Source organism: Manis pentadactyla, unplaced genomic scaffold (genome assembly GCF_030020395.1).
Source record: "Manis pentadactyla isolate mManPen7 unplaced genomic scaffold, mManPen7.hap1 scaffold_34, whole genome shotgun sequence".
Lineage (NCBI taxonomy): Eukaryota > Metazoa > Chordata > Mammalia > Pholidota > Manidae > Manis > Manis pentadactyla.
In genome coordinates, this window is record NW_026644726.1 from 851,685 (window position 1) to 873,915 (window position 22,231).

Below are 22,231 nucleotides of genomic sequence, written 5' to 3' on the forward strand. Positions count from 1 at the left end.
CGGAACCGCCACCTTAAATTTAAAAGTATAAAAGACTTAAAGAATGCTGTTTCCTCATATGGCCCTGTTGCCCCATTTACTATTTCATTGTTAGAGTCTCTAAGCGAAGACTGGCTTACAGCTAATGATTGGGACATGTTAACTAAAGCCACCTTAACAAGAGGTGACTTTCTCTAATGGAAAGCTGATTACACTGAAAAATGCCAGGATACTGCATACCGCAATATGGCTGCCGGCGGTCCTTCCAAATCCTGGATGTTAGACAATCTTCTGGGAAATCGCCCCTATGACACAAATGAAAAACAGGCTAAGTTTTCTCCAGGCTTACTCACACAAATCCAACATGCAGCCCTTAAGGCCTTGAAAAGCCTCCCTTCTAAAGGGTCAGTTTTCACCTCTCTTGACAGTGTTAGAGAGGGGAAGCAGGAACCTTACAGTGAATTCATAGGACGCCTTACAGAGGCCGCCTAACGCCTCATGGGAAGGGAGGAAACAGATAATGAATTCATTAAACATCTTGCTTTTGAAAATGCTAATTCAGCTTGTCAAGCAGCTATGCGTCCCCATCACAGTGGCAAAAAGTTCTCTGATTTTATAAAACTTTGTGCCGATGACCCAACCTCTTGCAATATCGGAATAGCCATAGGAAGAGCTCTTAAAGAGTTTACTCAGGGAGCCAGGCCCAAGACCTGCTTTAATTGTAAGCAAACAGGTCATTTTTCAAGAGAGTTCACAGCCCCTAGGACCGAACGATGGCTCCCATCATTCCTGTGACCGCGATGCAAATGGGGTAAGCATTGGGCCTCCGAATGCCGCTCCAAGGCTGATATACAGGGTAATCCTCTGACTCCAAGCAGGGAAACTTGATAAAGGGCCCACCCCAGGGCCCCAAAGCCTACCCAGGACAGAACCCTGGTGTCATCAGGTTCGTTCCCCAGTCAGTCCAAAATCCAGCATCACTCTCCTCTCTGGAGCAACTGCCGGAAGCGCAAGACTGGACCTCTGTTCCACCTCCCAGTCAATAATGACCCCATAAATGGGAAATCAAATTCTTTCAATGGGGATTTTTGGCCCTTTGCCGCAAGGCACCTTTGTTCTTATAATGGGTCGTGCCACCTCCACTATTCAGGGCCTCACTATTTCTCCAGGAGTCATTGACAACGATTATACTGGAGAAATTAAATTTATGCTACAGCCTTTCAGGGACCAGTTACCATTTCCCCTGGGCAACGGATTGCTCAATTAATATTACTACCCCTCGATGATAAAAATCCTAGCTATAAGCAAAAGAGAGGCCCCCATGGGTTTGGATTATCAGATGTTTATTGGGCACAATAGATCACTCAAAAAAGACCCCTTCTTAACTTAAAATTAAAAGGAAAAACCTTTGAAGGCCTTATAGATACTGGCGCGGATGCCACAACTATTTCCAGTAAGGATTGGCTTTCATCTTGACCTCTCACCGCTTCCATGACTCACCTTAGAGGTATTGGACATACCTCCAACCCCCTACAAAGCTAAAAAGTTATTCAATGGGAAGATGAAGAAGGCAATCACGGTACTGTCCAGCCCTGCGTGCTTGCAGGCCTACCTATAAACCTCTGGGGCAGAGATATTCTCTCTCAAGTGAAGCTCATTATGTGCAGCCGTGATGAGCTAGTCACTCACCAGATGCTCAATTAAGGCTTTCGCCCTGTGCAAGGGTTGGGCAAACACTCTCAGGGCTCAAAAGAGCCGGTCCCGGTCACCATAAAAACTGATCATGCTGGAATTGGCTATGAAAATTTACCATAACGGCTGTTGACATGCCTGTACCCCATGCAGATAAAATATCCTGGAAAACAACATAGCCTGTATGGGTTGATCAATGGCCCTTAACTACTGAAAAACTGGCAGCAGCCACAATGTTAGTACAGGAACAACTTGCTGCAGGCCATATCCAGCCTACCACCTTCCCCTGGAATACTCCTATTTTTGACATAAAGGAAAATTCAGGATAATGGAGGTTACTTCAAGATCTTAGAAAAATTAATAAAGCTATGATACCTATGGGGGCCCTTCAACCAGGCCTCCCACTCCTGTGGCGACTCCTGTGGGATACTGTGAATTCATAATTGACCTAAAAGATTGCTTTTTCACAATCCCCCTACATCCTAAAGACAGCAAGCATTTTGCATTTAGTTTGCTGGTGATTAATTTTAAAGGCCCTATGCCAAGATTCCAATGGAAAGTTCTGCCCCAAGGAATGGCAAACAGCCCTACGCTGTGCCAAAAATTTGTAGCTCAAATTATAGACCCATTTAGACAAAGATGGCCTTGTACATATTTAATTCATTACATGGACAACATCCTCATGGCTGGTCCTAACCCCACTGAACTCCTTGCTTATTCCCAAGAGCTTTCTAGGGCCCTTACCAGAGCTGTCTTTAGATAGCCCCTGACAAAATTCAATTAAAACCCCCTTACTTGCTTTTAGGCTTTGAACTCTTTCATAATAAGATTCTTTCACAAAAGGTTCAACTTAGAACCGTTAGCTTAAAAACTTTAAATGATTTTCAAAAACTTCTAGGAGATATTAATTGGCTCAGGCCTTATCTCATGCTAATTACTGGAGAGCTTAAACCCTTGTTTAATATTCTTAAAGGGGACCCAGATCCTACATCGAGTTGCTCATTAACAGCCCCCGCCCTAGAAGCCCTAAAGGCAGTTTAAGCTGCAATTCTAAACCAAAGGGTCACCTTTATCTCTTATGAGAAGCCTCTTCTAGTCATTTGTGCTACTGATTTTACACCCACCGGAGTGTTCTGGCAAGAGGGTCATCTTTTTTGGTTCCATTTACCTGCCTTCCCAGCCAAAGTCCTTATCCCCTATACCTCTTGGGTGGCTGAACTGATAAAAATCGGATGCGAACAGAGCAGGAAAATATTCGGTAAAGACGCCGACAAAATTATCCTACCCTATTCCCCTACCTAAATCCAGTGGTTGATAGAGAATGACGATGAATGGGCAACATCCTGCAATTCTTTTCAGGGAGCCCTTGAAAATCATTACCCTGCTAACAAGCTTCTCCATTTTCTGAGGACCCAACCATTTGTTTTCCCTACATTGACCTCCTCCCAACCCTATCCTCATGACCTCAAGTTCTCACCGATGGCTCCTCCAACGGAGTAACAGCCTTCACCATAGATAATCAAACCACTTCCCTACAATCCCCATTCCACTCCACTCAATTGGTTGAACACTTCGCTATTTTACAAGTTTTTCAACAACTCCCAAATACTCCATTTAACCTATACACTGACAGTGCTTATATTGCTCAATCCATTCCCCTTTTAGAGACCGTGCCCTATATAAAACCCACTACAAACGCCACCCCTCTGTTTTTTTCCATCCACCAGTGCATACATTTCAGGCAACATTCTTTTTATATAAGCCATATTCTTGCCCTTTCTGGTCTTCCTGGACCTCTAGCCACAGGCAATGCTGTGACCGATAAAGATACCCAACTTTGTCTTCTCGTTGAGCTTGATCCTGCGGCTCAAGCCAAAGAAGCTCACTCTTTACACCACCATAATGCTCAAACCTTACGTCTTCTTTTTAAAATTACTAGAGAACAAGCCCGTCAGATTATTAAATAATGTGCAAATTGTGTCACTCTCCTGCCTGTTCCTCACTTTGGTGTGAACCCTAGGGGCCTAGTTCCCAATGAGATCTGGCCAAAGGATGTAACACACATCCCCTCATTTGGAAATCTTAAATATATTCATGTTACTGTAGATACATTTAGTGGATTTATTTTTGCCAGCCTCCACTTTGGAGAAGCTTCAAAAAATCTTATTGCTCATGTACTCAATTGTCTTAGTGTCATGGGAAAACCCAAGATTATCAAGACTGCTAATGGTCCTGGATATACTGGAAAAAATTTTCAAGAATTTTGTCGCCAATTACAAATTAAGCATGTTACAGGCATACCATACAATCCCCAAGGACAAGGGATTGTCGAACGAGCCCATTTAACTAATAAACATACCTTCCACAAATTAAAAATGGGAGATTTATATCCCATGAAAGGCTCTCCAAGAAACTTTCTTCATCATGCCTTGTTTATTCTTAATTTTCTAACTTTGGATGCTCATGGCAAACCTGCAGCTCGTCGCCTTTGGCACCCACAACATGATAAATCTATGGCACTGTCAAGTGGAAAGACAACCTCACATCCCATTGGAATGGCCCCGAGCCCATACTCATATGGGGCCAGGGATCTGCCTGTGTTTTCGACACCAAAGAAGGAGCTGCTCGCTGGCTGCCAGAGCATTTGATTAAACCAATAGTTCTACCAGAAGATTTTAAAAAATCTTATCCAACCTTTCAGGGTGGTGACATCCCCTGAGACATCCTTTTTCTTCTTCTCTCCATAGATTCTAGCCATCGGTTTAGTCCTTGCCTTTATCTTAGGCATACGACTCGCCGCCTCCACCCCTCACCAGTGGACCCTTGTACAGCAGACCATTCTTGTTACCACTTACTGGGTCCTTGTTGGCGTATTCGCACTTCTTAACAGCACCTTATAAAAAGATGAAACCCATCAACTCTCTCATTTTCACCTTCTTCGCGGAACCTTACAAATTCTTCAAGACCAAATAGATTCCCTTGCAGAAGTAGTCTTACAGAACAGGCGTGGCCTAGACATTCTCACTGTGGAACAAGGCGGAATCTGCTTAGCCTTAGAAAAGAAATGCTGCTTCTATGCAAGCAAGTCTGGAGTAGTTCGTGACAAAATAAAAAGACTCCAAGAAGATCTCGTGCAAAGAAAGAAAAAACTGTTTGAAAATACCCTATGGTCTTGGATGAGCAGGTTTCTTCCTTATCTTCTCCCTATACTAGGATCCTTCCTTAGTCTCATGCTTGTGCTCTCCCTTGGCCCTTGGGCCTTCCAGAGAATTACTACCTTCATTAAAGAACAGATCAATATGGCCCTCGGCAGACAGATACAATTCCACTGTCACCATTTTGTCCTGGTGGACCAAGGCTATGATGTGCCCGATGACTACCCTCCTCTAGAAGCTGCATAGGATACAGACCTATGCATATCGGCTCACAATAAAGTGAGTGCGATATGGGCACCAATGTGGTTGCGAAGCTAAGGATTGCAAGGGAAGGTCCATGAACCGCCTCTGAATTCCCTGAGAGAAAAAACTGGCTTGCATGGAGGTTAGTATCTAAAATAAATACGCCCTTCCTCCCCTCCACAAAAGATACCAAGGGCCAACGTTGACCCAATAAATGGGGAGTCTCGAAGGAGCCAAGTCACTAATCCCCAAATTGGTTAATGCCCACCGCTAAATAGCAGGCCTACCCCTCTTTCTATAAAAGAAGGGAGGAGATATCGGGAGCCGTAGGACATAGAAACAATGGTCTCGCCCTTTTCGCCTAGGCCTCTAATTTCTGCCCCATTTAGGAAAGATCAATTGAGCAGCTTGAGATTAGACGCTGGGATAGAGATTAAGCAGCTGCTGTGATAACATCTCCTCATTAGTAAAACATTCTGTCTTTTCTCAGTAATCCCCCACCCATGATCTTTTAAAGAGAACATTCTTCATTTAGGTATCCTAGTAACCTAGATAATCCTTGCCAATTCAGCTGGGGCTGTTTCCCCCTCATATCTCCCATATAATCTACCTTGTAACAATAAACTTTGAGACCTTGATAAGACTTTCGACTTGGTCTCCTTCTTTGTGTCTGGTTTGTCTCTCATCCAGTTTAACTTCCCCTCGAGCCCTTGTTGAACTCCCCACTGGCCGGGGCATTTATCCATTCATCTCCTGAAGGATACTTAGGTTTCTTCCATTTCTTGGGTAGTGTAAATAGTGCTGCATTAACATAGGGGTGCATCTGTCTCTTTCATAATGGGCTCCTGCACTCTTAGGGTAAATTCCAGGAGAGGAATTCCTGGGTCAGATGGTATTTCTGTTCTTTGTTTTTTTCGGGATCATCCACACTGCTTTCCACAATGGTTGAGCTGACTGACATTCCCAACAGCAGTGTAGGAGGTTTCCCCTTTCTACACACCCTTGCCAACATCTGTTGTTGTCTGTCTTTTGGGTGGTGGCCATCATAACTGGTGTGAGGTGATACCCCATTGTGGTTTTAATGGGCATTTCTCTGATGGTTAGCAATGTGGAGCGTCTTTTCATGTGCCTGTCGGCCACCTGAAATTACTTCTGTGGAGAAGTGTCTGTCCAGATCCTCTGTCCATTTTGTAATTGGATTTATTTGCTTTTTGTGTGTTGAGGTTCATGAGCTCTTGATACATGTTTTGGATGGCAACGCCTTATCAAATATGTCATCAGTGAATATATTCTCCCATACAGAAGGATGCCTTTGGTTCTACTGATGGTGGTCAAACAGAATCTTACTAAACCGCCAACCACTTCATTCCCAATCTGACTAAATTTTTTTTAAGAACACCAAACAGCCGAGAAAACTGTAATGAAGAGGAGAAGCTGTGATGCAGGAACATCTAGTGTAAAACTGAGAGGTGAGGTGATGTGGAGACTGGTAGGTTGTATCTTTCCATGTGCTGCTTTCACGTGTCATAGGTAAAAAAGAATGCCAAGGATATGAAGCCTGGGGTGTTGATGTCACCTGGTATCAATGGAGCCACGTAGCCTCTAGCCATTGATGGGAAAGCTAGCGTGCGGCACTGTTCTCTTTCCTGCGGAGTTAGACGTGCAGGGTCCCCCGATTGCAGTTCAGTCAGAGCCCGTGTGGGACTGTCCTGGCACTGGCCGGGGTGGACCCTATAGCTGTGTCATTCCTGCTGGGCAGTTGCAGCACCCCTCTCGGAACAGGGCCTCAGCAGGGCTTCCTGGAGAGAGATAGTAGAGAGAGAATTGCGTTCGAGAGAAATTGACTGTTTTGTTTTTTGTAGCTCCATGAGCAAGCTCCTGATGTTTATTTTGAGAACCCTTTCTCATGAAGATTGATTTGAGGTCAGTTACCAGGTTCCCTTGAAGGTCCATATTTGTAGGTGGTGCACTCTAGCTACCAGATGCTTTACTCTCTGGAGATGCACAGGCCTTGGTTGGATGGCAGGGGTTCAAGGGGAGCGGTGCCGGTGCCCATCCCCGCCGGGAGTAAAGAGGTCTTTCCTGTTTCCCGGCCACAGTACCCAACTCCACTGCCAGGGCCAGAGTGCGGAGCATGCAGGGAGAAGCTGCCGTAGGTGGGGGCGGCTGGTGACGGCGGGGAGGCAGACCATGTACCAGTCACAGCATGGTAAGGGGCCTCGGAGCTGCGAGGCCATCCAGGGTAATGGAGCGACCGGAGCTCCTGAAAGCTAACCCGCCTGCCGGGCAGAGTGCACCTGCGCAGTTTGGCGCACCTGTCCTTTCTCCTGAGTGGCAAGCCGTGTGGAAGCCTTGCCCCTTTAGCAGTTCTCTCGCTGTTAGGAAGTCTCTCAGACTGTCCGCCTTTCTTTTGTCAAACAGCGGCCGGATGTGGATCCCTCTGTTGTCCCACAAGTGGCTGGAACCTCAAGTCTCTCGAAGTCTTCCGCCTCCCTTTGCTTTCCAACCCCACCGATCCTCCAGTATGCACCACATGTACGGTAGGTTCATGCTCAGAGAGCACATCTCCACGGCTGTACGTCACACTTCTCCTTGAGGTGACAGGCTTTCACAGCAGCGTTCCTCCCTGCTGCTCTTCCACGATTTGTTATAGTTGTTCTATTTCCATATAGTACGTATTTATGTGGTTTTGATCTTGGGAGAAGGTTTCCGCTCCACTCTCATGTGAGCCTGCGTCATTAATCCCATCAGCACATCTTTTTTCTGTTTTTTCTCTTCAGTTTCACTTGTTTAGGGTACCTTTCTGCAACCCTCAATTTGTAGTTTGTCTTCGTCCTTGCATATCAAGTGAGTCTCCAGTAAGGGAGCAGGTAGGTGTTCTTGAATTTTCATCCCTTCTTTTAACCATGTGTCTTTTGATTTGAGCACTCAGAGCCTGTCCTTTTATTCTGATAATTGAGAGCTGTGTCCTTATTGCACTTAAAAAATCTTTTTTGTCATCATTAATCTACAATCATGCGAAGAACATTATGATCACCAAGTACACCAAGTCCTCCCCAAAAACCCGTTATAGTGGCTATCCATCAGCATTGTTGGATGCTGTAGACCCCTTCACCATGTCCCCCAGCACACACCCCGTTACAGTCGCTGTCCATCAGCATGTAGTAAGATGCTGTAGAATCTCTACTTGTCTTCTCTGTTTTGTACAGCCCTCGCCATGTGCCCCCGAACCCCCGCATTATACATGCTGATCCTAATGCCCCCTTTCGTTCCCCAGCCCTTATCCCTCCCTTCATACCTACCCTGCCCAGTCACATTCCCTTGGTAACTGTTAGTCCACTCCCGGGTTCAATGAGTCCGCAGCTGTTTTTTTCCTTCAGTTTTTCTTTGTTGTTATACTGCACACATGAGTGAAATCATTTGGTACATGTATTTCTCCGCCTGGCCTATTTGACTGAGCAAAGTACCCTCTAGCTCCATCCACGTTATTGCAAATGATAGGATTTGTTTTCTTCTTACGGCTGCTTACTGCACTATTTAAACTGGATTTCTGTCTTCTCTTTTGTCTGTAGTTTCGCTAAGTGCTTTCACCATTGCTCTCCTGGTTATGAGCAATAGCTTTGTGTTAATCGATATTTACCTATATTTATCTATCTGCCTGTCTATCTATCTATCATTCAATCAATCAGTCATCTTTTTATCTGAAAATCTGTCCTTGTATACTGAACAGTTAACAACATAGACTATGTCCCTTCACTACGTTATGCTTCCAAAAATCTTGCAAGGTGAGTAGGCCGTATTGAGAGCACTGGGTTCACCGAGACACTTGCACGTAGAGTCAGCAACGTGTGCTTACAAAACCAGTAAATGGTGGTGCAGGGACTTGAACCCATATCTCTGTCCTCTGTCCGCTTTTCCCTCCTTCTCGCTTGCTGACTGTATTTAGACAAATTCATTGACTAAGTGCTTCCTGAAGACCACAAGTATCCTTCCCCTGGGCCTGTTGTAGACAGTAAAATACACTTGGTGCTTTGCTTACCACCATGTTTGGGGGACATCGGCGTGATCACCGTTGATTGGAGGAGTGTCAAATAAAAAGAAACACCTATGTCTAAACAGGAGCATTTGGGAGCAAAGAGAGTGTTGCAGAGTTACGTGTTTGTTTGAGGGTCCAAACTTCCCTCTTTTGGGGGTTATTACTTCTTTAAATTCGTCAACATCATAAAACCCACTGATTTCAAAAACCCAGACTCATATTACTACAGCAATTCAGTTGTTGAGTTTAGGAAAAATGAGAAGTACATTGGTGTACCTGTAATTTTTGGCAGGGCATGGCTGAAATCAAACAGAAAGAATACACGGTGGCAAGATAGGGCTATTTTCTACGGACTGTCTCTGGGGACTCAAATAGAATCCATTTGTTTGTTTGTTTGTTTCTCAGTTTCACTTGTGTAGGTACCTATCTCCACCCATTCGGCATGAAGTTTGTCTGTATCCTTGGATGGCAAGTGAGTCTGCTCTAAGGGAGCACATAGGTGGTCTTCAGTTTTCATCCCTTCTTCTCTCCATGTGTCTTTTGGTTGGAGCACTCAAAGCCTGTCCTTTTATTTTGATGACTCAGGGCTGTTCCCTTATTGCACTTAAAAAAATTTTTTTTGTTATCATTAATCTACAATCACATTAAGAACATTACGTTTACTAGGCTTCCGATTCACCATTCCCCCCCTAAAACCTCTTAGGTCACTGAACATCAGCGTGTAGTAAGATGGTGTATAATCCCTACTGTCCTCTCTGTGTTGTACAGCCCTCCCCATGCTCCTCCCACTACACATATTATACACGCTAATACTAATGCGCCCTTTCTTTCTCCCTGCACTTATCCCTCCATTCCCAGCCAACCTGCCCAGTCCCTTTCCCTTTCGTAACTGTTGGTCCACTCGCGGGTTCTGTGAGTCTGCTGCTATTTTTTTCCTTCAGATTTTCTTGGTTGTTATACAGCACACATGAGTGAAATCATCCGGTTCTTGTCGTACTCTGCCTGGCCTATTTCACTGAGCATACTACCCTCTAGGTCCATCCACGTTGTTGCAAATTGTACGATTTGTTTTCTTCTTATGGCTTCTTACTGCACTTTTTAAACTGGATTTCTGTCTTCTCTTTTGTCTGTAGTTTCGCTGTGTGCTTTTACCATTGCTCTCCTTGTTATGAGCAATAGCTTTGTTTTAATCGATATGTACCTATAACTATCTATCTGTATGTCTATCTATCAATCTGTCTATCAGTCTATCAATCAGTCAATCATCTTTTTTCTGCCCATCTGTCCTTTTGTACAGAACAGTTAACAACATAGCCTGTGTCACTTCCTTACATTGTGCTTCCAAAAATCTTTCAAGCTAACTAGGCTGCAGGGAAAGCACTGGGTTCACCGAGACATTTGCAGGTAGAGTCAGCCGCATATTCCTACAAAACCAGGAAAGTTTGCTGCAGGGTCTTGAACCCGTGTCTCTGTCCTCTCTCCTCTTTTATCTCTTTCTCACTTGCTGACTGTATTTAGTCACATTCATTGACTAAGTGCTTCCTGAAGAACACAAGTATCCTTCCTCTGGGCCTGTTGTAGACAGTATAGTATACTTGGTGCTTTGCTTACCACCATGTTTGAGGGACATCGGCGTGATCACCGTTGATAAGAGGAGGGTCAAATAGAAAGGAACACTTTTGTCTAGACAGGATCATTTGTTAGCAAAGAGAGTGTTTCAGAGTTACGTGCTTGTTTGAGGGTCCAAACTTCCCTCTGTAGGGGGTTATTACTTCTTTACATTCGTGAACATCATAAAGCCCACTGATATCAAAACCCCAGACTCATATTATTATAGCAATTCTGTTGTTGAGGTGAGAAAAAATGAGAAGGACGTTGGTGTACCACTAAATCTATGGCTGGGCAATGCTGAAATCAAACAAAAAGAATTTACGGTGGCTAGATAGGGCTATTTTCTACTGAATGTCTCTAGGGACTCTAACAGAATCTATTTGTTTGTTTGTTTGTTTCTCAGTTTCACTTGTGTAGGGTACCTATCTCCACCCATTCGGCATGAAGTTTTTCTGTGTCCTTGGATCGCAAGTGAGTCTGCTGTAAGGGAGCACATAGGTGGTATTGAGTTTTCATCCCTTCTTCTAGCCCTGTGTCTTTTGTTTGTAGCACTCAAAGCCTGTTCTTTCATTCTGATGACTCTTGGCTTTTCCCTTATTGCACTTAAAAATTTTTTTTTGTTCTCATTAATCTACAATCACGTGAAGAACATTATGTTTACTAGGCTTCCGATTAACCATTCCCCCCCTAAAACCTCTTAGTTCACTGAACATCAGCGTGTAGTAAGATGGTGTATAATCCCTACTGTCCTCTCTGTGTTGTACAGCCCTGCCCATGCTCCTCCCACCACACATGTTTTACACGCTAATACTAATGCCCCCTTTATTTCTCCCCGCCCTTATCCATCCCTACCCACCCAACCTGAACAGTCCCATTCCCTTTGGTAACTGTTTATCCACTTGCGGTTCTGTGAGTCTGCTGCTATTTTTTTCCTTCAGATTTTCTTGGTTGTTATACTCCACACATGAGTGAAATCATCCGGTTCTTGTCTTTCTCTGCCTGGCCTATTTCACTGTGCATACTACCCTCTCAATCCATCCACGTTTTTGCAAATGATAGGATTTGTTTTTTTCTTACGGCTTCTTACTGCACTTTTTAAACTGGATTTCTGTCTTCTCTTTGGTCTGCAGTTTCGCTATGTGCATTCACCATTGTGTCGTTGTTATAAGCAATAGCTGTGTTTTAATCCATATGTACCTATATCTATCTATCTGTCTGTCTATCTATCTATCTGTCTATCAATCAATCATCTTTTTGTCTGCCCATCTGTCCTTGTGTACAGAAAAGTTAACAACATAGCCTGTGTCACTTCCTTACATTGTGCTTCCAAAAAACTTTCAAGCTATCTAGGCTGCAGGGAAAGCACTGGGTTCACCGAGACACTTGCAGGTAGAGTCAGCCGCATATTCCTACAAAACCAGGAAATTTTGTTGCAGGGTCTTGAACCCTTGTCTCTGTCCTCTCTCCTCTCTTATCTCCTTCCCACTTGCTGACTGTATTTAGTCACATTCATTGACTAAGGTCTCCATGAAGACCAAAAGTATCCTTCCTTTGGGCCTGTTTTTGACAGAAAGGTAAACTTGTTGCTTTGCTCACCATAATGTTTGAGAGACATCGGCGTGATCTCCGATGTTAGGATGGAGCGACAAATGAAAAGGAACACCAATTTCTAGACAGGAGCAGTTTGGAGCAAAGAGTGTGTTGTGGAGTGACGTGTTTATTTGAGCGCCCAAACTTCCCTTTTTATATAGTTATTACTTCTTTACATTCATGAACATCATAAAACCCATTGATTTCAAAGGCCCGGATGCATATTTTTACAGCAATTCAGTTGTTGAGGTGAGAGTAAATGAGAAGGACGTCGCTGTACCACTAAATCTATGACTGGTCACGGATGAAAAAAAAGAAAAGAATTCACGGTGGAAAGATAGGGCTATTTTCTACTGACTGTCTCTGGGGACTCAAACAGGGTCCATTTGTTTGATTGTTTGTTTTTTAGTTTCACTTGTGTTTGGTACCTGTCCTCTCCACTTCGGCTTGTCGTTTGTCTGTTTCCTTGGATCTCAAGTGAGTCTCCTGTAAGGGAGCATATAAGTGGTCTTGAGTTTTCGTCCTTCTTTGAACCCTGCGTCTTTTGATTTGGAGCTCTCAAAGCCTGTCCTTTTATACTGATGATTCAGATCTGTGCCCTTATTGCACTTAAAAAATTTATTTGTTACAATTAACCTACAATCACGTGAAGAACATTATGTTTACTAGGCTCCCACATTCACCAAGTCCCCCACAAAAACCTCTTACAATTGCTGTCAATCAGCGGAGTTGGATTCTGTAGACCCATTCACTATGTCCCCCCACACACACCCCATTACAATCGCTGTCCATCAGCGAGTAGTAAGATGTTGTAGAATTTCTACTTATCTTCTGTGTGTTGTACAGCTCTCCCCATGCCCCCCTGAACCCACACATTATGCATGCTAATCCTAATCTCCCATTTCTTTCTCCGCGCCCTTATCCCTCCATTCCCAACCACCCTGCCAAGTCTCTTTCCCTTTCGTAACTGTTAGTCCACTTTCGGGTTCGGTGAGTCTGCTGCTGTTTTTTTCCTTTAGTGTTTCTTTGTTGTTATACTCCACACGAGTTAAATCATTTGGTACTTGTCTTTCTCCACCTGGCCTCTTTCACTGAGCATACTACCGTCTTGCTCCATTCACATCATTGCAAATGGTACCATTTGTTTTCTTCTTATGGCTGCTAACTGCAGTTTTTAAACTGGACTTCATTCTAACTTTCTGTTTGTAGTTTCGCTATGTGTTTTCACCATTGATCTCCTGGTTATGAGCAATATCTTTGTGTTAATCGATATGTATCTGTATCTATCTATCTGTCTGCTGTCTGTCTGTCTATCTATCCATCCTTCTATCTTTCTTACCATCTGTCTATCTATCTATTATCTATCTATCTATCTATCTATCTATCTATCTATCTATCTATCTATCTATCTATCCTTCTATCTTTCTTTCTATCTTTCTATCTATCTATCTATCTATCTATCTATCTATCTATCTATCCATCTATCTATCTATCTACTTATCATCTATCTCTCATATCTCTCTTCTATCCTGGTATCTATCTATCATCTACCATCTATCTATTTATCTCTCTATCTATCTATGAATAAATCATCTTTTTTTCTGCCTATCTATCCTTATGTACAGAACAGTTAACAACATCTCCTATCTCACTCTCCTACATTATGCTTCCAAAAATCTTGCAAGGTAACAAGGCCGTAGGGATAGCACTGAGTTCATTGAGACACTTGAAGGTCTAGGCAGCCACGTGTGTTTACAAAACCAGTAAATGCTGTTGCATGGACTTGCACCCATATCTCTGTCCTCTGTAGTCTTTTAACTCCTTCTCACTTCCTGACTGTATTTAGCCACATTTAATTACTAAGTACTCCCTGAAGACCACAGGTATCCCTCCTCTGGATTTGCTGAAGACAGAAAAGTATACATGGTGCTTTGCTCACCAACAAGTTTGAGGGACATCGGCGGTAGCACCACTGATAGGAGGTGGGACAAATAAAAAGGAACAACTATTTCTAGACAGGAGCATTTGGGAGCAATGGGAGGGTTGTGGAGATATGTGTTTGTTTGAGTGTCCAAACTTCCCTCTTTAGGTGGTTATTACTTCTTTACATTAAGAACATTATAAAACCCACTGATTTCCAAAGACCAGATGCATATTATTACAGCAATTCAGGTGTTGAGTTGAGAGAAAATAAGAAGGATGTTGCTGCACCACTAAATCTATGGCTGGGCACTGCTGATACCAAACAAAAAGCATTCACGGTGGCCAGATAGGTCTATTTACTACTGACTGTCTCGGAGGCACAGACAGAATCCATTTGACTTATTGTTTGTTTTACAGATTCACTTGTGTTTGGTACCTCTCCCCACCCCTTCGGCTTGCAGTTTGTCTGTGTCCTTGAATCTCAAGTGAGTCTCCTGTAAGGGAGCACGTAGTTGTTCTTGAGTTTTCATCCCTTCTTTTAAACCTGTGTCTTTTGTTTGGAGCACTCAAAACCTGTCCTTTTACAATGATGATTCAGAGCTGTGCCCTTATTGCACTTTAAAATGGTTTTTTTGTTATCATTAATCTACAAACACATGCACAACATTATGTTTAGTAGGATCCCCCTTTCACCAAGTTCGCCACAACAACGTCTTACAGTCGGTGTCCTTCAGTGTAGTTGGATGCTGTAGAATACTTCACCATGTCCCCCCACACACACCCCGTTACATTCGCTGTCCATCAGCGTGTAGTAAGATGCTGTAGAATCTCTAATTTTCTTCTCTGTGTTGTACAGCCCTCCCCATGCCCAGTCGACCCCACGCATTATTCATGCTAACAATAATGTCCCCTTTCTTTCTTCCCACCCTTTTCCCTCCCTTATCACCCACCCGGCCCAGTCCTTTTCCCTTTGGTATCTGTTAGTCCACTCTCGGGTTCTGGGATTCTGCTGCTGTTTTTTTCCATCAGTTTTTTTGTTTTTATACTCCACACATGAGGGAAATCATTTGGTACTTGTCTTTCTCCTCCTGGCCTATTTCACTGAGCATACTACCGTCTAGCTGTACCCACATCATTGTAAATGGTAGGATTTGTTTTTTTCTTATGGATGCTTTCTTTACTTTTTAAACGGGATTTCATTCTTCCTTTTTGTTTGTAGTATCACTGTGTGCTTTCATCATTTATCTCCCAGTTATGAGCAATAGCTTTCTGTTAATTGATATGTATCTGTATCTATCTATCTATCTATCTATCTATCTATCTATCTATCTATCTATCTATCTATCTGTCTGTCTGTCTATCTATCTATCTATCTATCTATCTATCTGTCTATCTATCTACCTATCTATCTGTCTGTCTGTCTGTCTATCTATCTATCTACCTTTAATTCCTATCTATCTATCATGGCTATCATCTATCTATCATGTCTATAATCTATCTATCTATCATCTGTCATCTATCTATCTCTCTATCTATGAATCAATCATCTTTTTGTCTGCCAATCTATCCTTATGTACAGAACAGTTAACAACATAGCCTATATCACCTTTCCTACATTATGCTTCCAAAAATCTTGCAAGTTGAGTAGGTTGTATTGAGAGCACTGGGTTCACCGAGACACTTGCAGGTCGTGTCGGCCGAGTGTACCTACAAAACCAGGAAATGGTTGTGCAGGGACTTGAACCCGTGTCTCTATCCTCCATCCTCTTTCATCTCCTTCTCACTTGCTGTCTGTATTTAGCCACATTCATTCACTAAGTGCTCCCTGAAGACCACAAGTATCCTTCCTCTGGGCATGTGGTCGACAGAAACGTAAAATTGTTGCTTTGCTCACCACCATGTTTGAAGGATATCTATGTGAACACCACTGATAGGATGGAGGGTCAAATAAAAAGGAACACCAATTTCTAGACAGCAGCAGTTGGGAGCTAAGAGTGTATTTTGGAGTGACATGTTTACTTGAGTGTCCAAACTTCCCTCTTTAGGTGGTTATTACTTCACATTCGTGAAGATCATAAAACCACAGATTTCAAAGGCCCAGATTCTTATTATTTCAGCAACCCAGTTGTTGAGGTGAGAGAAAATGAGAAGGACGTTGCTCCACCACTAAATCTATGGCTGAGCCTTGCTGAAAACAAACAAAAATTATTCACAGTGGCCAGATAGTGCTATTTTCTACTGACTGTCTCTGGGGGCTCAAAAAGAATCCATTTGTTTGATTGTTTGTTTTTCAGTTTCACTCGTGTAGGGTACTTGTCCCCACACCTTCAGCTTGTAGTTTGTCTGTGTCCTTGGATCTCAAGTGAGTCTCCTGTTAGGAAGCACGTAGGTTTCTTGAGTTTCCATCCGTTCTTTTAACCCTGTGTCTTTTGTTTGCAGCACTCAGAGCCTGACCTTTTATTCTGATGATTGAGAGCTGTGCCCTTATTGCACGTAAAAATTTTTTTTATTATCATTAATCTACAATCACGTGAAGAACATTATGTTTACTATGCTCCCCCTTAACCAAGTCCACCAGCAAAAACCTCTTAAAGTTGCTCTCCATCAGCATAGTTGGATGCTTTAAACCCCTTCCGCATGTACCCCTTCAAAGACACCGATACAGTCGCTGTCAATCATGGAGTAGTGAGATGCTATATAACCTCTACTAGTCTTCTCTGTGTTGTACATCGTTCCCCATGTCCCGCTCGACCCCACGCAATATACATGGTAATCCTAATGCCCCCAATCTTTCTCCCCGCACTTATCCCTAACTTCAGAACCACCCTGCCCAGTCATTTCCCTTTGGTACCTTTTAGTCAACTCTCGGGTTCTGTGAGTATCCTGCTGTTTTTTTTGTTCAGTTTTTCAATGTTGTTATACTCCACACATGAGTTATATCATTTGATATTGTCTTTCTCTGCCTGACCTATTTTTCTGAACATACTACTGTCTAGCTCCATCCACGTCATTGCAAATGTTAGGATTTGTTTTCTTCTTATGGCTGCTTACTGCACTTTGTAAACTGGATTTCATTCTTCCTTTTTGTTTGTAGTTTAGCTAATTGATTTCACCATTCATCTCCTGGTTATGAGCAACAGCTTTGTGTCAATCGATATGTATCTGTATCTATCTATCGCTCTGTCTGTCTGTATATCTGTCTATCTTTCTATATATCCTTCTTTCTATCTCTCTATCCTCTCTATTTATCTATCCATCTATCTAGCTTCCTGTCTTCTATCATGTGTGTAATCTATCGATCATCTGTCATCTATCTATCTGTCTATCTATGAAACAATCTTCTTTATGTCTGTCCATCTATCCTTATTTACAGAACAGTTAACTACATCAACTATGTCACTTTCCTACATTATGCTTTCAAAAACATTGCAAGGTCACTAGGCCGTAGGGAGAACACTGGGCTCACTGAGAAAATTGCAGATCGAATCAGCCGCGTGTGCTTACAAAACCAGTAAATGGTGGTGCAGTGACTTGAACACGTATCTCTGTCCTCTGTCCTCTTAAACCTCCTTCTCGCTTGCTAACTGTATTTAGCCACATTCATTGACTAAGTCCTCACTGAAGACCCCAATTATACTTCCTCTGGGCCTGTTGTAGACAGAAAAGTATACTTGGTGCTTTACTCACCACCATGTTTGAGGGACATTGGCATGTTCACCACTGATAGGAGGAGGGACAAATAAAAAGGAACACCTATTTCTAGACAGGAGCATTTGGGAGCAAAGTGTGTGTTGTGGAGAGACGTGTTTGGTTGAGTGTCCAAACTTCCCTCTTTATGTGGTTATTACTTCTTTACAATCGTGGATATCATAAAACCCAGTGATTTCAAAAGCCCAGACGCATATTATTACAGCAATTCATTTGTTGATGTGAGAAAAATGAGAAGGACATTGCAGTACCACTAAATCTATACCTGGGCACTGCTGATACCAAACAAAAGGAATTCACGGTGGCTAGGTAGGACTATTTTCTAGTGACTGTCTCTGGGGTCTCAAACAGAATCCATTTGTTTCTTTGTTTCAAAGATTCACTTGTATAGGGTACCTGACCCCGCCCCTTCAGCTTGTAGTTTGTCAGTGTCCTTGGATCACAAGTGAGTCTCCAGTAAGGGAGCACTTAGGTGATCTTGAGTTTTCATCAGTTCTTCTAACCCTGTGTCTTTTGATTGGAGCAGTGAAAGCCTGTACTTTTATTCTGATATTTGATAGCTAGGCTCTTACTGCACTTTGAAATTTTTTTGTTCTCATTAATATACAATCACATGCAGAACAATATGTTAACTAGTCTAACCCCTTCACCAAGTCCTCGCCAAATCCCAGTTTCAGTCGCTGTCCGTCAGCGTGTCGTAAGATGCTCTAGAATCACTACTTGTCTTCTCTGTGTTGTATAGCCCTCCCAATGACCCTTCACCCTACACATTATTCATGCTAATCCTAATGCCTCCATTCTTTTTCCCCGCCCTTATCAATCCCTTCCCACAAACACTACCCAGTCCCTTGCTCTTTGGTAACTCTTAGTCCACTCTCGGGTACTGTGTATATGCTGCTGTTTCTTCCTTCAGTTTTTCTTTGTTATCGTACTCCACACATGAGTTAAATCATTTGGTACATGTATTTCTCCGACTGGCCTATTTGACTGAGCATAATACCCTCTAGCTCCATCCAAGTTATTTCCAATGATAGGATTTGTTTTCTTCTTATGGCTGCTTACTGCACTTTTTAAACTGGATTTTATTCTTCTTTTTCGTTTGTAGTTTGCTATGTGCTTCAACCATTGCACTCATGGATATGAGCAATAGCTTTGTGTTAATCGATATGAACCTATATCTATCTATCTGTCTGTCTATCAATCAATCAAACAATCTTTCAATCATCTTTCTGTCTGCCCATCTGTCCTTGTGTACAGAACAGGAAACCACATATCCTATGTCACTTTCCTACATTATGCTTCCAAAAATCCTGCAAGGTAACTAGGCTGTAGGGAGAGCACTGGGTTCACCGAGACAATTGCAGGGCGTTTCGGCCGACTGTACCTACAAAACAAGGAAACGGTTGTGCAGGGACTTGAACCCGTGTCTCTATCCTCTTTCCTCTTTCATCTCCTTCTCACTTCCTGTCTGTATATAGCCACATTCATTCACTAAGTGCTCCCTGAAGACCACAAGTATCCTTCTTCTGGGCCTGTGGTCGACAGAAACGTAAAATTGTTCCTTTGCTCACCACCATGTTTGAAGGACATCTATGTGAACACCACTGATAGGATGGAGGGTCAAATAAAAAGGAACACCAATTTGTAGACAGGAGCACTTGCGAGCTAAGAGTGTATTGTGGAGTGACATGTTAATTTGAGTGTCCAAACTTCCCTCTTTAGGTGATTATTACTTCACATTCGTGAAGATCATAAAACCCACAGATTTCAAAGTTCCAGATTCTTGTTATTTCAGCAACTCAGTTGTTGTGGTGAGAGAAAATGAGAAGGACGTTTTTCAACCACTAAATCTATGGCTGGGCCTTGCTGAAAACAAACAAAAAGAATTCACGGTGGCCAGATAGTGCTATTTTCTACTGACTGTCTCTGGGGGCTCAAACAGAATCCATTTGTTTGATTGTTTGTTTTTCATTTTCACTCGTGTATTGTACTTGTCCCCACACCTTCAGCTTGTAGTTTGTCTTTGTCCTTGGATCTCAAGTGAGTCCCCTGTAAGGAAGCACGTAGGTTTCTTGAGTTTTCATCCGTTCTTTTAACCCTGTGTCTTTTGTTTGCAGCACTCAGAGCCTGACCTTTTATTCTGATGATTCAGTGCTGTGCCCTTATTGCACTTAAAGATTTTTTTTTGTTATCATTAATCTACAATCACGTGAAGAACATTATGTTTACTATGCTCCCCCTTATCTAAGTCCACCAGCAAAAACCTCTTAAAGTCGCTGTCCATCAGCATAGTTGGATGCTTTAAACCCCTTCCGAATGTACCCCTTCAAAGACACCGATACAGTCGCTGTCAATCATGGAGTAGTAAGATGCTATATAACCTCTACTAGTCTTCTCTGTGTTGTACAGCACTCCCCATGTCCCGCGCGACCCCACAAAATATACATGGTAATCCTAAAGCCCCCAATATTTCTCTCCACACTTATCCCTACCTTAAGAACCACCCTGTGCAGTCCTTTTCCCTTTGGCAACTTTTAGTCAACTCTCGGGTTCTGTGAGTATCCTGCTGTTTTTTTCCTTCAGTTTCTCTTTGTTGTTTTACTCCACACATGAGTGATATCATTTGATATTGTCTTTCTCCGCCTGACCTATATTTCTGAACATACTACTGTCTAGCTCCATCCACGTCATTGCAAATGGTAGGATATTTTTTTTCTTCTTATGGCTGCTTACTGCACTTTGTAAACTGGATTTCATTCTTCCTTTCTGTTTGTAGTTTAGCTATGTGATTTCACCATTCATCTCCTGGTTATGAGCAACAGCTTTGTGTCAATCGATATGTATCTGTATCTATCTATCGCTCTCTCTGTCTGTATATCTATCTATCTTTCTATATATCCTTCTTTCTATCTCTCTATCCTCGCTATTTTTCAATCCATCTATTCTAGCTTCCTGTCTTCTATCATGTGTATAATCTATCGATCATCTGTCATCTATCTATCTGTCTATCTATGAAACAATCTTCTTTATGTCTGTCCATCTATCCTTATGTACAGAACAGTTAACTACATCAACTATGTCATTTCCCTACATTATGCTTTCAAAAACATTGCAAGGTCACTAGGCCGTACGGAGAGCACTGGGCTCACTGAGACAATTGCAGATCGAATCAGCCGCGTGTGCTTACAAAACCAGTAAATGGTGGTGCAGGGACTTGAACCCGTATCTCTGTCCTCTGTCCTCTTAAACCTCCTTCTCGCTTGCTAACTGTATTTAGCCACATTCATTGACTAAGTCCTCACTGAAGACCCCAATTATACTTCCTCTGGGCCTGTTGTAGACAGAAAAGTATACTTGGTGCTTTACTCACCACCATGTTTGAGGGACATTGGCATGTTCACCACTGATAGGAGGAGGGACAAATAAAAAGGAACACCTATTTCTAGACAGGAGCATTTGGGAGCAAAGTGTGTGTTGTGGAGAGACGTGTTTGGTTGAGTGTCCAAACTTCCCTCTTTATGTGGTTATTACTTCTTTACAATCGTGGATATCATAAAACCCAGTGATTTCAAAAGCCCAGACGCATATGATTACAGCAATTCATTTGTTGATGTGAGAAAAATGAGAAGGACATTGCAGTACCACTAAATCTATACCTGGGCACTGCTGATACCAAACAAAAGGAATTCACGGTGGCTAGGTAGGACTATTTTCTAGTGACTGTCTCTGGGGTCTCAAACAGAATCCATTTGTTTCTTTGTTTCAAAGATTCACTTGTATAGGGTACCTGACCCCGCCCCTTCAGCTTGTAGTATGTCAGTGTCCTTGGATCACAAGTGAGTCTCCAGTAAGGGAGCACTTAGGTGATCTTGAGTTTTCATCAGTTCTTCTAACCCTGTGTCTTTTGATTGGAGCAGTGAAAGCCTGTACTTTTATTCTGATATTTGATAGCTAGGCTCTTACTGCACTTTGAAATTTTTTTGTTCTCATTAATATACAATCACATGCAGAACAATATGTTAACTAGTCTAACCCCTTCACCAAGTCCTCGCCAAATCCCAGTTTCAGTCGCTGTCCGTCAGCGTGTCGTAAGATGCTCTAGAATCACTACTTGTCTTCTCTGTGTTGTATAGCCCTCCCAATGACCCTTCACCCTACACATTATTCATGCTAATCCTAATGCCTCCATTCTTTTTCCCCGCCCTTATCAATCCCTTCCCACAAACACTACCCAGTCCCTTGCTCTTTGGTAACTCTTAGTCCACTCTCGGGTACTGTGTATATGCTGCTGTTT

General features: G+C 42.7%; 1 long non-coding RNA gene across 1 annotated transcript in view; it reads left to right on the forward strand.

The window, feature by feature from the left end:
- The first annotated feature begins 6,479 nt into the window (after window positions 1-6,479).
- The window catches only part of LOC130682367 (uncharacterized), a 301,911-nt gene continuing 286,159 nt past the window's right edge, over window positions 6,480-22,231 (forward strand). Inside the window, exons 1-2 of the long non-coding RNA XR_008995589.1 lie at window positions 6,480-6,538; window positions 7,491-7,609. This is a non-coding gene — a long non-coding RNA (uncharacterized LOC130682367). The remainder of the gene's footprint in view (window positions 6,539-7,490; window positions 7,610-22,231) is intronic.